At 36.4% G+C, this 13,956-nt stretch overlaps 1 protein-coding gene across 4 annotated transcripts in view; it reads left to right on the top strand.

Moving 5' to 3' along the window:
- The window catches only part of rtkna (rhotekin a), a 111,453-nt gene that overhangs the window by 75,134 nt on the left and 22,363 nt on the right, over positions 1 to 13,956 (top strand). The gene's annotated exons all lie outside the window — the stretch shown is intronic.

Raw genomic sequence — 13,956 nt, 5'->3', positions numbered from 1 at the left:
TTGAAAATGGCCATGTCAGTCTAAATTATGATTACATTATAAAAGTAATATATTAAAAAGTCTATATCTAGTGAAATAATGTACTAATTTAAATTCAGTCTACTGGTGAAATTAATCAGGCATTATGGGGACTAGCAACTAGCTACATTTATTCAGTAGAGTAGTTTATATATTGTAACAAAATTGTGTTTCAATCAAGAGAGCATGTATGCTGTACACTGGTGTAAACCTGACGATGCACTGGTCCTTCAAGGTCACTGCTTCCACTTTTCATCACAGCTCTATACTTAGAGCTGCCAGAGGTGCTTAACCGCCAATTAGCCCGCTTGAGCTGATTAGAGACCAGTTCCACACTCGGCCCTCCGACAGCATCAAAGTCTGAGATTAACAGCCATAAGGGAATACAGATCAGCCTGAGTGTGTCACTGAGGCAAGCAGACCCCCCGCACCCCTCTTACCTCCCCTGGCCTACAAACTGAACCTTTAAGGGGTTTAGCAGGGATCTCCAGAGCCGGGATGTTACCTGGCTAAAGAAGGGCATTGAGTGTCAGGCCTGAGGTGAACATGCTGTGTTTGGGTATGAAGAGAGGATCAGTGCTGTTTGAAAGGGAGGAGGCCTGTAGATTGCCTTTTTGTACAGTGTACAGCGTGTTTATGCAAATGTTAACTGGTAGTGAACCCCTTGATTCAGTCAGTGGTTAATCCAGAGACTAGTTCTATGTGTAGAGCTGCATGATTTAATCATTAAAAGATCACAATCTCGAGTCAAACACCCACGTGATCTTCTTTTAAATGACAAAGATTACTCTTTTTCTCCCAATTGCGAGTTTATATCTGACGATTCTGACTTTTTTCAGATAATTTTCTTGCAGTTGTAAGTTTGTATCATGTAATTCTGATAAAAATATCAGAACTATGAGTCTTTATCTCGCAATTCTGACTTTATAACTTGCAATAGCTAGTTTATAACTTGTCAGAATTGTGAGTTTTTATTACGCAGTTCTGAGAAAAAGTCATAATTGTGGGTTTATATCTCAGTTCTGACTTAATTTCTCAGAAATATGTGATTATCTTTGTAATTATGACTTTCTAACTTAATTCTGAGAAAATAGTCAATATTGTGAGTTTATATCTCACAAGTGTGACTTCAGCACTTTGGTCGGCTTTGTTCCGTGTTTAAACGTGCTCTAGAAATAAAACTGAACTTGAACTTAATTTCTCCAAATTGCCGGTTTATATCTTGCAATTCTGACTTCATAACTTGCAATACCTAGTTTATATCTCTCAAAAAGTCACAATTGTGAATTTTTAATATGCTATTCTGAGAAAAAAAGTCAGAATTGCACGTTTATGTTACGCAACTCTGAGAAATAAGTCACAATTGTGAGTTTTTATTATGCAATTCTGAGAAAAAAGTCGGAATTGTGAGTTTATATCTCAATTCTGACTTTAGAATTTAGTTCATATTTTGCAATTCTAATTTCTGACTTTATGACTTGCAATAGCTAGTTTGTATCACAATTTAAAGAAAAAAGTCAGAATTGCACTTTTTTATTATGCTCTTTTGACAGAAAAGTCAAAGTTTATGTTAAACAATTCTGAGAAAAGTCAGAATTTTTAGTTTTTATTGTGCAATTCTAAGAAAATATGTCAGAATTGTGAGTTTATATCTCAGTTCTGAGTTTATTTCTCAGAATTGTGAGTTTATATTTTGCAATTATGGCTTTATAACAAAATTCTGAGAAAAAAAACTGTCAGAATTGTGAGGTTTTGTTATGCAATTCTCGGAAAAATGTCAGAATTACAAGATATAAACTTATAATAAAAAATATAATTGTGAGATAAAAACTTTAACTTTTTTTTAAATTCAGTGGTGGAAACTGGCTTCCATAGAATCATGATCTCTATTAAAAAAAAAAAAAATGAGTTTCTTAATTTATCCAGAATCATGCAGCTCTAGTTCTATGGCTAATGGTTTAACTCCTTTTAAAGTTGTATGTTTTAGGTTTACTTGAATTACTGTGTTATAATTAGAATAGGGTTTCCACCGTCATTGAAAGCATAGAACTATCCGTGAATTTTAACAATTATTTTCAGGCCTGGAAATGTCTCAGAAATTAAAAGAATTTTAAACACTGTGAAAATAAATGTTGTGAATGTATACATTTTCTTCAGTCAGAAAAATAAAGATTTTAAAACATTCTTATCCAGTTTTCACATATGACTGAAAAGGTGATGGGAAGAGTCATGAAAATACATTGTTCAGAAACTTGAATGAACCCTAATAAAATAATTAAAGAGAGATTAGCAATCTGTTTTTTGTAATCCCATTATATTGCAGCGTTAATGAAAAGATTAAAGTTTTCTTTGTTCAAACAAATGTTAGTAATTATGTAATTACGTAAAGCATTTCTTTTCATTTAGACAATCACAAGCAGACTTTTGCTTACCGGAATATGCGTAAAACATTCTGGTCCAGACAAGATTGATTAAGTGATTCTTAATTCTGTAGACTTTACTTAAGCAGGTTAAGTGAGGTTATGTTAAACCAGATGATTTAGTCTCTTTAGTCTTTGTCATAATAAAGCTTTATGTCAAGCACTAATGTTATGACTTAAAAATAGACAAAGTATGCAATGTGTTCTAGTTTTGAAAAAGTGGCTGTGAATCAAATACTAAACACATAATATATTTTTATAAATCTAGTTCATGTATCCGTCTGAGACATTAACATTTCCAAGAGCCCCATTTTAACCATATGAAGTATTGTTGATTCCATGGATGAAGATCTGAATAGTCTTTCTTCTCCTTGTGGAGTGAGATATGGCAGCAGCTCAAACGCACACAGCCATCATTGCTTGCACTGATTCCCAGATTGCACACAAACACCTACACAATATCAAAAATATATTTTCCATCACAGATGTGGGCTGTATATAGTCAAAGTTCACAGCTCAAGCATGCACATGTATGCACACACCCCTTCTTTTTTTTATGTCTCAGCCTGCGCAATTCTCTCCAACACACAGAGAGACACCTCTTTTTCCCAAATGCACATTCACACACACCCTTTTTAGTTGGCCAAAACCAGCTGTGCTGGAAGGCTTCTCGCCTTTGTGTGGGAACAGCTGGCTGGAGAGCCATAGTCCCACACTGTACGTTTTAGACTGCCCTCACACACATACACAACAACATCTCAAATGGCCCATTGTGTGCTAATAATGAGACTTGTGTATTGCTGTGCAGCTTAAATAGGATTCCATTTTGGCCTACGCAGTACTAACAGGGTGAAATCTATGTGTCTAGAGTACAACTAGCCTGTTGAGGCTGTTATTTTCCATAGAATTTTTTGCACATGATGCAGCTTCCACTGGCAGTGTTTCTCCAGTATTTTGGTAGCATTCTGTACGGATTGGCAGGGTTAACGCAGGTCAACAGAGCCTTTCCCACAGCAGCTTTGCTGCCAAAAGCTTTGCTACCTGCACTGTTTCCTCTCAAACAATGGTAGTGCCTGTGCTGGTTGTCATAGAAATTTCACTCTAGAGTGGATTATTGAAGTCTGTAGTCACTAGGTTTTTATCTGAGGGTGTTGTGAATGAAGTATATGAATACTTTTATGCAAGTCTAAAGTAGTCTAACAATACTACAGAAATTGAATGTAATTATTTGAATGTAAAATAAAACAGCGTATTCACTGTAATAATTAAACATGCTTTGTTTCTTATTAAAACTACAAAAGTCCCTCATTCAAGAGCAGTACGTGATTTTTCTCTTTGTATTTTTACATTTTATTAATATTAAGCACATAGATGGCAGAAGGAATGTTATTTGTCACTTTAATAGCCACACGGATCCAATATGCTGTTACACACGTATTTTCATTCTCAACTGTTTATGATCATTTAAGACATAACTGATAAGGCTTTACATGAATAATCACCAAGCGCCTCATTTTGAAATATTGTTGCGTGTATTTGACCGTTTAGGCGCGCACATTGAGCTAAAAGATAACTTTACATGTCCGTGTTCTGCTCCGTCTCTGAGCGCATACACAGAACAGCGCAAGTTTTCTTACGCGCTTTTAACAACACAACATCAAAGAAACAGTAATAAATCTAGCACTTCCCGTTTTATGAAAGTCAGGTTACATGATTTTGCATGTGAAATTAGGCTTTTATGGAGGAGCGAAAGCACATCACTAGTAAGGGGGCCGAATGGGGCACAATAATCTCGATTACTGCATTTTAATGATCGTTTGAAGCAGAGATCGAAACCAAATTTCGATTAATTGCACAGCCCTATACAGTAGTAATATATAAAATTAGTAATATTGTGAAATATTGTTGCAATTGTAAATAGCTGTTTTCTATTTAAATATATTTTTTCAGTGGTACATGATCCTTTAGAAATCATTCAAATTTTTTAGTTTGGGTGTTCAGGAAAAATGAAAATTTTATGTTTATCTGCTTACTTCCAGGGCATCCAAGATGTAGGTGACTTTGTTTCTTAAGTAGAACACAAAGATTTTTAACTCCGACCATTGTGGGGTGTCAGTCATATAATGGCAGTTAATGGGATACACGGCTTTGAGAGTCAAAACATACACAGACAAAACCAAATTAAACCCTGTGGCTCGTGACGATACATTGAGCTCTTTAACAATCGGTCTGTGCAAGAAACTGAACAGTTTTTATATCATTTTTTACCTCTGATCCACCGCAATGTCCAACTGTCCTGAGCGCGTTCATAATAAAAATCTTCATTTGTGTTCTACTGAACAAACAAAGTCACTTACATCTTGGATGCCCTGGTGTTAAGCAGATATACATCAAATTTTCTATCTATATTAAGTCAATGTCTTAAGAACTAGTTTACCAAGTATTAAGCAATCGTACTTTTTGGATTCCAATTTGGCCAATCTACCTTTTTATAGAACATGACTAGAAAAATATTAAATGACTAACTTTTAAGACTAGTCTAAGCAGATTATGCAGCCGGAGCCTGGTGTTTGCAGTGTAAACTAGACAGTATGTCTTATAAGCATAAGCCATGACTTTAGATTTATCTTTTTATGTAACTGGATATCTTAGATTACGCAGAAGAATTTGGCTTTTGCCCTGCAGAACATTGACTCATCAAAAAGTTTGCTCAGTCTTACTCAGTGTCCTTTTCTGCCCTTTCCAACCCCATGTCGCTCATTCCCAAGCTTGTTTCTCTACATTTACATCCGTATTGATGGGAAAGTCCAATACTGTGCTCAGTGCTGGCTTGCACCACAAGAACGGAAAGAGGAGCGCTGGGATTGGGTGGAACAGATGGGGAAGGCGGGTGCATATTTGTGGTTGACTAATTGGAGGCTGACAGGCCTCGGTCAGTGAAATCCTGTGTGTCTGTGGGTGTGGTCAGTGATCTGGCTTTTTCAATTGGTGTTTTGACTTTGGGTGTCACCATATTTTCCTTTTACTGTAAGAGAAAGTTAAAGTTCAGTAATGCAGAAGAGTATTTTAATTACAGTTGAAGTTTTGACTTTTAGTGAAAAGCAAATTAGTAAAGTAGCTGAAGAATATAATAGCATGCTTTTCGCTTAGTCAGTAATCTCCCTTAGGGTTAAAGGTGATGATAATTTCCTGTGTGTTTTCAGGCCTGTGGTTAACATAATGGGCCATTTCCAGTGCTTCTTAGGTTCATACCAACCCATTTTAAGGCATAGTTCACCCAAATACGAACATTCTGTCATTAATTACTTGCTCTTATGTCGTTGCAAATCTGTAAGACCTTTGTTCATCTTCGAAACATAAATTAAGATATTTTAGATGAAATCGGAAAGCTGTCTGACCCTGCATAGACAGCAACATGTGTCATGGTACTCTCGTAAACGCACATATTTTTGTTTTCTTTGCACATTAAAAGTATTCTTGTGGCTTTGTAACATTACGGTTGAACCACTATTTTAATGATGTCCTTACTACCTTTCTGGGCCTTGAGCATGGTAGTTGCATCGCTGTCTATTAGGGGTCAGAAAGCTCTCAGATTTCAACAAAAATATTTTAATTTGTGTTCTGAAGATAAACGAAGGTCTTACAAGTTTGGAATGACAGGAGGGTGAGTAATTAATGACAGATTTTTTGCATTTTTGGGTAAACTATCCCTTTAAGCAGCTGTGAGCAATAGCAATCCAGATCATATGTTTGAAATTGGTCATCGTAGCCCAGAAGATTTGATTCTCCTGTCTCTTTAGCATTGCAGTTCAGGAGTCACAGCTGCTACTGTCCATCAGGAGAGCTTCACACAGATCACCGCAGACACATTTTTCATGACAAGAAATTACCTCACAGCATTTGAGTCCTCTGAGAAGAGCAAGTATGTTCTGAGAAGTACAGTATTACCCATTAAAGATGTTTAAAGGCAAACTAAAAAGCAACAGATCTCTGCATTGCTTATGTTATAATGATCTTCCCCTAACATGACTTCTTTGGTCAACTGGGTTCATCAGACAGTTCATGCTAGTCCAAACTAAATCTAAAATGTTAGTTTACCACAGGAAACTTGCAGTGATATGAGAAATTACTGTTGGAGAAGAGTTCCTAATGATAAATAACACATCAGTGCAGCTAATTGCTAAAATACGTCAACAAGGTGAATTTTCTATCATGTTGCAATAGTATGAACTCTGATTATCTGAGACTTGAGGCTCTATTTTCTGACGTCATTGTGTATGATATGGAGAGAGGTCAAAGTTTAAGACTTGGCTTTAGCGTGAGAAACAGAACAGGCAAAACAAACAAGCGGATAAGAGCATTATCCCAGAGAGAAATGTCCTGCGGGGCATCACTTCATGCAGTGAAAAGCCCAGAAGGCCTGTTAACTTCACATTGTTATTCAGTAGGCTGGATTAGCTCACAGCGGCTAATGACAAAATGTTAGCAAAATAGCTTTTAAAGTGGCAATTTGGTAATCGCCATGTGTGTCAGTTCTTCATAACACTAATGAACTTTTCACACTACACTTAATGCTGTTCTAACATGCAGATTATGGCCACTTTTAACCTGGAGTTAAGCAACATTTCACACTTGTAATGTTAAAAGAGGGTTAGCGCTGTTTTTAACCTTGGGGTATAAAGCACTTCTAAGATAATTGGGGAGTTTCTTGAACACTGTTTACATGCACTAATTGTCATCAATCATAATCCAATTCCATTTCAGATTCTAGAAGTTCCATTTATATGAACCCTAAACGCAGCAATTAGTTGAAATTACATTCCGATCGAGCTCAGTTAATTGGATTGAGGTGTTTACACAAAGCTGTTTTAGTTCATTTGAGCCATCAATGTAATTATAAATGGATTATTTGGTTGTATGTATAGCTGCTGTGTACATGCCAACCTGAGGGATCCAAAAATGAAAATTAAGAAAAGATGTTCCAAAACTGTGCTTGCTTGCTTCTGTGGATTACAAAAGAAGATGTTTTGAAATTAAATGACTTGAAAATGACATTTTTGTCCATGCAGTGTAAGTCAGTGCTGTCCAGTGTTGTTTTGAACCCTACAAACTTAAATTTTATAGACAAAAATGGATGACATATTCTTCAAAATGTCTTTTTTGACTTATTTTTGGATGAACTGTACTTTTCAGCATTAAAAGAACACTAACAATGATCAAACAACCTAGCGTGATGTTAACACAGGGTTAAAATGAACTTCGATTTAGTTCAAATTCAAGTGTGAAAGGTCTTTGTAAATATTTGGGTCGAAACATCTCTAGCTGCAAACATCGACTGGTATATTAATGTGATTTAGATTAAATCAGCATCTCATTATCTGGCTCCATGTGGCTGGTTTCTGTGTTTACATTCTTTCATTTGACATTACAAAGCCATTAGTTCGCATTCATTATTTAAGGTATTTTCAGGGGGAAAGACTTCAAATGTGTGGCCTGTTCCCTAAAGACCATAGTCATTTCCCATGACTCTCGTCCCCTGCCACTGAAAAAATGTGCTTCCGATATTTCTCCCGCGGTCGTATCGCCACACTGTGTGTCTCGTGTCTCGCGTCCGCTGGGGTTTCGAGTGCTTTGAGAACCAGCTTCATTGTGTAATTATTAGCAAGTACTAAGTCCAAGTAGTTTGCTTGTCTCACAGCAATAAACCGATGATTTTCCTGGCGGTCCTGTAGCTGTAGGGTTCCGGGGTCTCTGAAGTGTGGCAGAAATTAACATGCAAAGCGTTTGTCACTGTAATTACAGACTCATTATTTTTTTCATACACTTTCTTGCGTCCTCTATCTTTCTGACGACTTGGGGAAGATTCCATCTCCCTCAATTATTCCCATCTGGGTTCATTTTCAACACTTACGCTTCATTACCGGGGAACAGAGCGCTTGCTGTACTCTCCTCCCTCCTCCTCTCATTGCTCCTCCCTCGCTCCCTCGCTCTTTCACACCCTCTGCTGCCAGCCCACCACCCTCGCTCACATTCACACTGATGACTGGCACACATACACACACCGGCTGGCGTGCTGCTCTGCCCTGGCACCTGTCACAAGGGAGGGTGGCGCTTGGCAATGCTGCAAGTGTGTTTGAAGGGTCTTTGTGTCATGTGGTTGTATATTTACTACACGCGAATTCCTGCAGTGCTAACTTAAGTGTTTATTTAAAGTACTTACTTTACTGTTCAGAATACTGTGTCAGCACTACTGTGCCTTACCAAGCCATATTGATGATCAAAAATGCTTAAAAAATGTTGTTATAATTTAAAATACAGTTGAGGTCAAAAGTTTGCATACACCTTGCAGAATCTCCAAAATGTTCATTATTATACCAAAATAAGAAGGATCATACAAAATGCATGTTATTTTTTATTTAGTACTGACCTGAATAAGATATTTCACATAAAAGACGCTTACATATAGTCCACAAGAGAAAATAATAGTTGAATTTAGAAAAATGATCCTGTTTAAAAGTTTACATACACTTGATACTTAATACTGTGTTGTTACCTGAATGATCCACAGCTGTTTTTTTTGTTTGTTTTGTTTAGTGATAGTTGTTAATGAGTCCCTTGTTTGTCCTGAACAGTTCAACTGCCCGCTGTTCTTCAGAAAAATCCCTGAGGTCCCACAAATTCTTTGGTTTTTCAGTATTTTTTTGTATTTGAAACCTTTCCAACAATTACTGTATGTTTTTGAGATCCATCTTTTCACACTGAGGACAACTGAAGGACTCATTTGCAACTATTGCAGAAGGTTCAAACATGCATTACGAGCCGGGGTGTAAACTTTTGAACAGAATGAAAATGTGTACATTTTTTTGACTAAATATATTTTTTTCGTTTGGTACTACCCTTCAGAAGCTACAGAAGATACCTAAATGTTTGTCAGAAGACAAAATAAGTTAATTTTACTCTGATCTTCAAATTCAAAAAGTTTTCACCCCTGGCTCTTAATGCATTTTTTCCACCTAAAGCATCAGTGAGCATTTGAACCTTCTGTAATAGTTGCATATGAGTCCCTAAGAACTTTTATTAACTTTTGACCTCAACTGTAGATGCCCATGTGTACGGAAGCCCATTTCCGCCACTGAATAAAAAATGTAAAAAAAAAAAAAAGTCATTGCGACTTTTTATCTCTCAATGCTGACTTTTTTTTCTCAGAATTGGGAGATATAAACTCATAATCACAAGTTATAAAGTCAGAATTGTCAGATATAAACTCACAGTTCTGACTTTTTTTCTTTTTTTTCAGAATTGCGTGAAATAAACTCTCACAGTTTGAAGTGTGAAAAAGTCTTCTGTCTTTTTGCTCACAAATGTGAGTTTGTCCAGTTTTGAGGGGGGGAAAAAGACGATGTCCTCAGAATTGCGAATTTATATTCACAATTCTGACTTTTTTTTCTCAGAATTGCATGATATAAACTCACAATTGCGTGTTATAAAGTCACAATTGTAAGAACTTAAGTTGCAAATCTGAGAAATAAAGTCAGAATTGCGACTTTATATCTCAGAATTGCAAGTTTATTTCTCAGAGCTGCGCGTTTATGTCTCACAATTCTGACATATAACTCACAATTGTGAGTTTAAATCACGCAATTCTGAGAATAAAAGATCAGATTGTATAATAAATTGTCGCAATTACCTTTTTTCATTTATAGTTGCGGAAATGGGCTTTCATACAAATGTCATGTATACACTAATAAATCTTGCTGTGACACAAGTTTCATTCGACAATCTGAAGTGGAAAAGTAATTCCCTGGTCTGATTCATAAATCAGTTGAAAATCAACATAGCCACTGTCTTGTTTTCAGTTCTGTTAAACAAAGGTGAAATGGTTAAAAGAAAAACAATGACGATGAGTATTGTCCTTTCTAGCCTGAATGTAGGGCTGGGCGATATATCGAGTTTTGGGGATATATCGATATGATTCCCCAACGCGATACGGGATTATCCAATATCGTTCATATCGATATGGCACATGCACATGCGCGTGCGCGTTCTGCGTGAAAACGAGGGTTTTAAAATGCCGCTAAAAAGCATTGACCCAAGATACGAGCTACCCAATCGCAAGTACTTTGCATCAAAAGCTCTGCCGCAAATGTACAGTGAGATCAGAGGGAAGCTTTCCGAGCGGCTCGCAAAAGTGACTCATTTCGTACTAACAGCAGATTTATGGTCTAGCCCCGGGGTCGTCAACTCTGAGTGAAAAACGTTGATGGAAACGCATTATGTTGGGGTTACGTCGCAAAATATTGTAAATATATCTTTTTATACTGTATTTTTATACATATTTATGTTTTAAACCATGAAGGTGAGCCAATGGATATCCCACAAGCAACGTGAAAACTGAGCAATATTAAAACGAAAGTAAAAACAGCTCTTTCAGCATCTGACGTGCACATTTTCTCAGAGACAATGATAGACGAATTTACTTCATATGCTGATATTACACAATTTACTTCCCTAATATTTCTCTGGTGCGCCGAACACAGTGGGGAAAACATTAAAAGAAACGTATTTTGTGTAGGCTAAGGGTTGTTTTTGAAAGTCGGTGTTTAAAATAAAGCTCTAATTTTCATTGATGACTGCAGTATTGTAAGGCTTAAGAAAGTCTTAATTATGATTTCAGGTCGTCTTAAATTGGGGACTAAAAAGAAAGAATTGCGCTGAAACTTTATAAGGCTATGCGTTATATAAATATGAGCTCTGCACGTTTCAAAGTCAGCTGTGGAGCTGTTTTTTCCTGCTGGAAGGCAATGATCTGACATTTTTAATCAGCTCGTACGTCGGCTGTTGTCAAAAAGATTAATGTAAAAAAAAATCAATCCATGGTTTTAAGCAGCAAACACGTAGAGTTGTACATGTGAACTGATGGATCGACAAGATCATGTGTTATACAAATTTAAACAATTAAGTCAGTAAAATATATGCATATGTTAATATAATACTTGATTGACTATGTTTAAATTTATATAAGAATTGATACTTTTGACTCTTGAAGGCTGGAATGTGAAGTTTATAATTTAAGAAATCTTTTTTGTTTTGTGAAACCTGCATCTGAATTGTAAATCATGCTTTTTACAGTCATTTTATTTATTTTTGTTCAGGTCTTTAAAACGGTATTCAAATGTCTAGAATTTAAGATAAAATATGCTGCAGATAACCTGGTCTCACAAAAAACATATTTTGTTTTTAAATTTATAATTGTCCGGACCTCGGCTGGTGAGCAGGGTTCATTACTGGACCTCGAGCCGTTTTAGTTGAAGACCCCTGGTCTATTTTTTTCATTTCTATTTTTTTCATAATTTGAAATGCAGTGTTGTGCAGCTTATAGTGTTAAGCAGGAGAAACAACCTGTACTGTATTTTATTTATCAAAGATTTTGAGCAGCTGTTTATTTGTTGTGCAGCTGTTTATTTGTAAACAGGGAGGGAAACCCCCGTGTTTTAATTATATTTTGCTCAAAAACTGTTTAATAAAGTTTTAATAAAGGCTTTGACTCTTAAGTAACCATTTATGGAAAAATACCGGATATATATCGCATACCGTCATTCCTCCTAAAAATACCGAGATATGAATTTTTGCCCATATCGCCCAGCCCTACCTGAATGCACCAAAAATTTGCATTTGTGAAGCAAGCTGTATCTTCGGTTTGTCTCATTTGCAAGCAAAGAGTAAACTGCGTTGCTTATAGAGCCACAATATGCACTCTCACTATTTGCTATGCTGACTGTGTTTGGCTTTAAATAAAATTACGTCTCAAAAAACAAAAACAAAATAACCTCTTTGTATGACAAAATATCAGTTTAACACTGTGTCCTAACCTGTTGAGAACCTGCAAAAAGCAACTATTACTTGGCAAAGCAAGTTTATTTATATAGCACATTTCATACACAATGGCAATTCAAAGTGCTGTACATAAAAGGAATTAAAATCATAAAAACAAAAAAAATCATAAAAATGTAAAATAATAATCACAACAATAAAAACAGAAAATTTAAGAACATTTAAGATGATTTAAGAATTGATTTAAAATTAATTAACACAGTAAAAATGATTATACATAAAATAATGCAATCTGTTCGGACGTAGCACAGTGCTCATTCAATAAATGCACAACTGAACAGATGAGTTTTGAGTCTGCATTCAAATGTGGCTAATGTATTTGCACATCTGATTCCCTGTTCTTATTTTACTTGCAGGTTTTAAATGTTATTTTTCCCTAAAAAATTCTCAAATTTGTCTGTCATATCAATAGATCATCTCTCTCTTTCTCAAGCACACTGTGACATTGTTTTTATGGCTGTTGGCAGTGAACTGCTATATATGTCTCTGTGTACAAGTAGGATGCTGGCCGTAATTCCCAGAGCTCTGTCTAGAGTCTGTTAAGAATCTTAAATGGTCGTGACTGGTTTGTTGTGTTCAGCCTTCCACATCATTTCTTGCCTTTCAAGCTCATCTTGTCCATGTTTTGACAGTAGTCATGCGATCTGTTGCAGTAAGCTGTACAGCAAACCCTGGCTTCCTTTTAAAGGAGAAGCGAAAAGAGGTGCTGCCTTAATTGATGTCTGGTTAGACCTTAATGAGCTTCTGAAATTTGCACACAAAAGAGGGCTTTTGGGTTGTTGCCATGGCAACAGGAACCCCAGTGGACGGCAGAAGGGCAAAGCAAAAGAAGGGTCTGAATTATGTCACTTGAGAAAAAAGTGGCCAACACACCATTTTTTAATGGTTCAAGGTCATTTCCTTGTTTCGGTGGATTAGAAGGCATCTTTCATTTGAGAAACAAAATAACCTTGATAGATTGAAGTAGAGGCAATGCAATGGTTAACATATTTTGTTAGCTGACACTGACAATACATCTGTCCCTACAGCCTCATTTTTGCTTGTCAAATTAAACTTGTCATCTTATCAGGAGCTATTTTAAGCTTTGTTCTCATTTGCTCTTTTCCGCCCCTTTCTCCTCCTCGTTCATTTCCATGTAGATTTAAATCTAAATCCCATTCCAGAGTCAATTTAAATGACAGTAGGTTATTCGCCTATTAAAAATCTTCAGTCACACCTACCTCTCTTTTTTCCTTCTTTTCTCTCCAAGCTCCTGCTTTTGTTTCCCTATTCATCCCTATTCTTATTTTATGCTTGCCTTTCATAAAACCCTTAAAAGATGCTCTTCAGCACTGCATCCTAACAGTTTTCCCCTCTTTGTTCATGTGTAAATAGTTCAGTGTCCTGGTGTCTGGTTGTTTGGGGGTAAACTGAAGTCAAGAGGCCAGAGCATCTCTTCCAGCTTGTTAACCCCCATATTCAATTTCATACATCACTGCATTGAGACACACAGCGAGTTGGAACGGTCCATTACTGAGCAGACAGTCATGTGACTGGGGTGTGACCTCTTTGCAGTGCTGGGTGACACATGGGACACTTGTTCTGCAGTGTGTTGTAGCCGTAGTTTGGACATTTTGGCTTGATATAG

The sequence above is a fragment of the Garra rufa genome, chromosome 5, assembly GCF_049309525.1.
Source record: "Garra rufa chromosome 5, GarRuf1.0, whole genome shotgun sequence".
Classification (NCBI taxonomy): Eukaryota; Metazoa; Chordata; class Actinopteri; order Cypriniformes; family Cyprinidae; genus Garra; species Garra rufa.
This window is presented reverse-complemented; position numbering and strand designations above follow the sequence as displayed.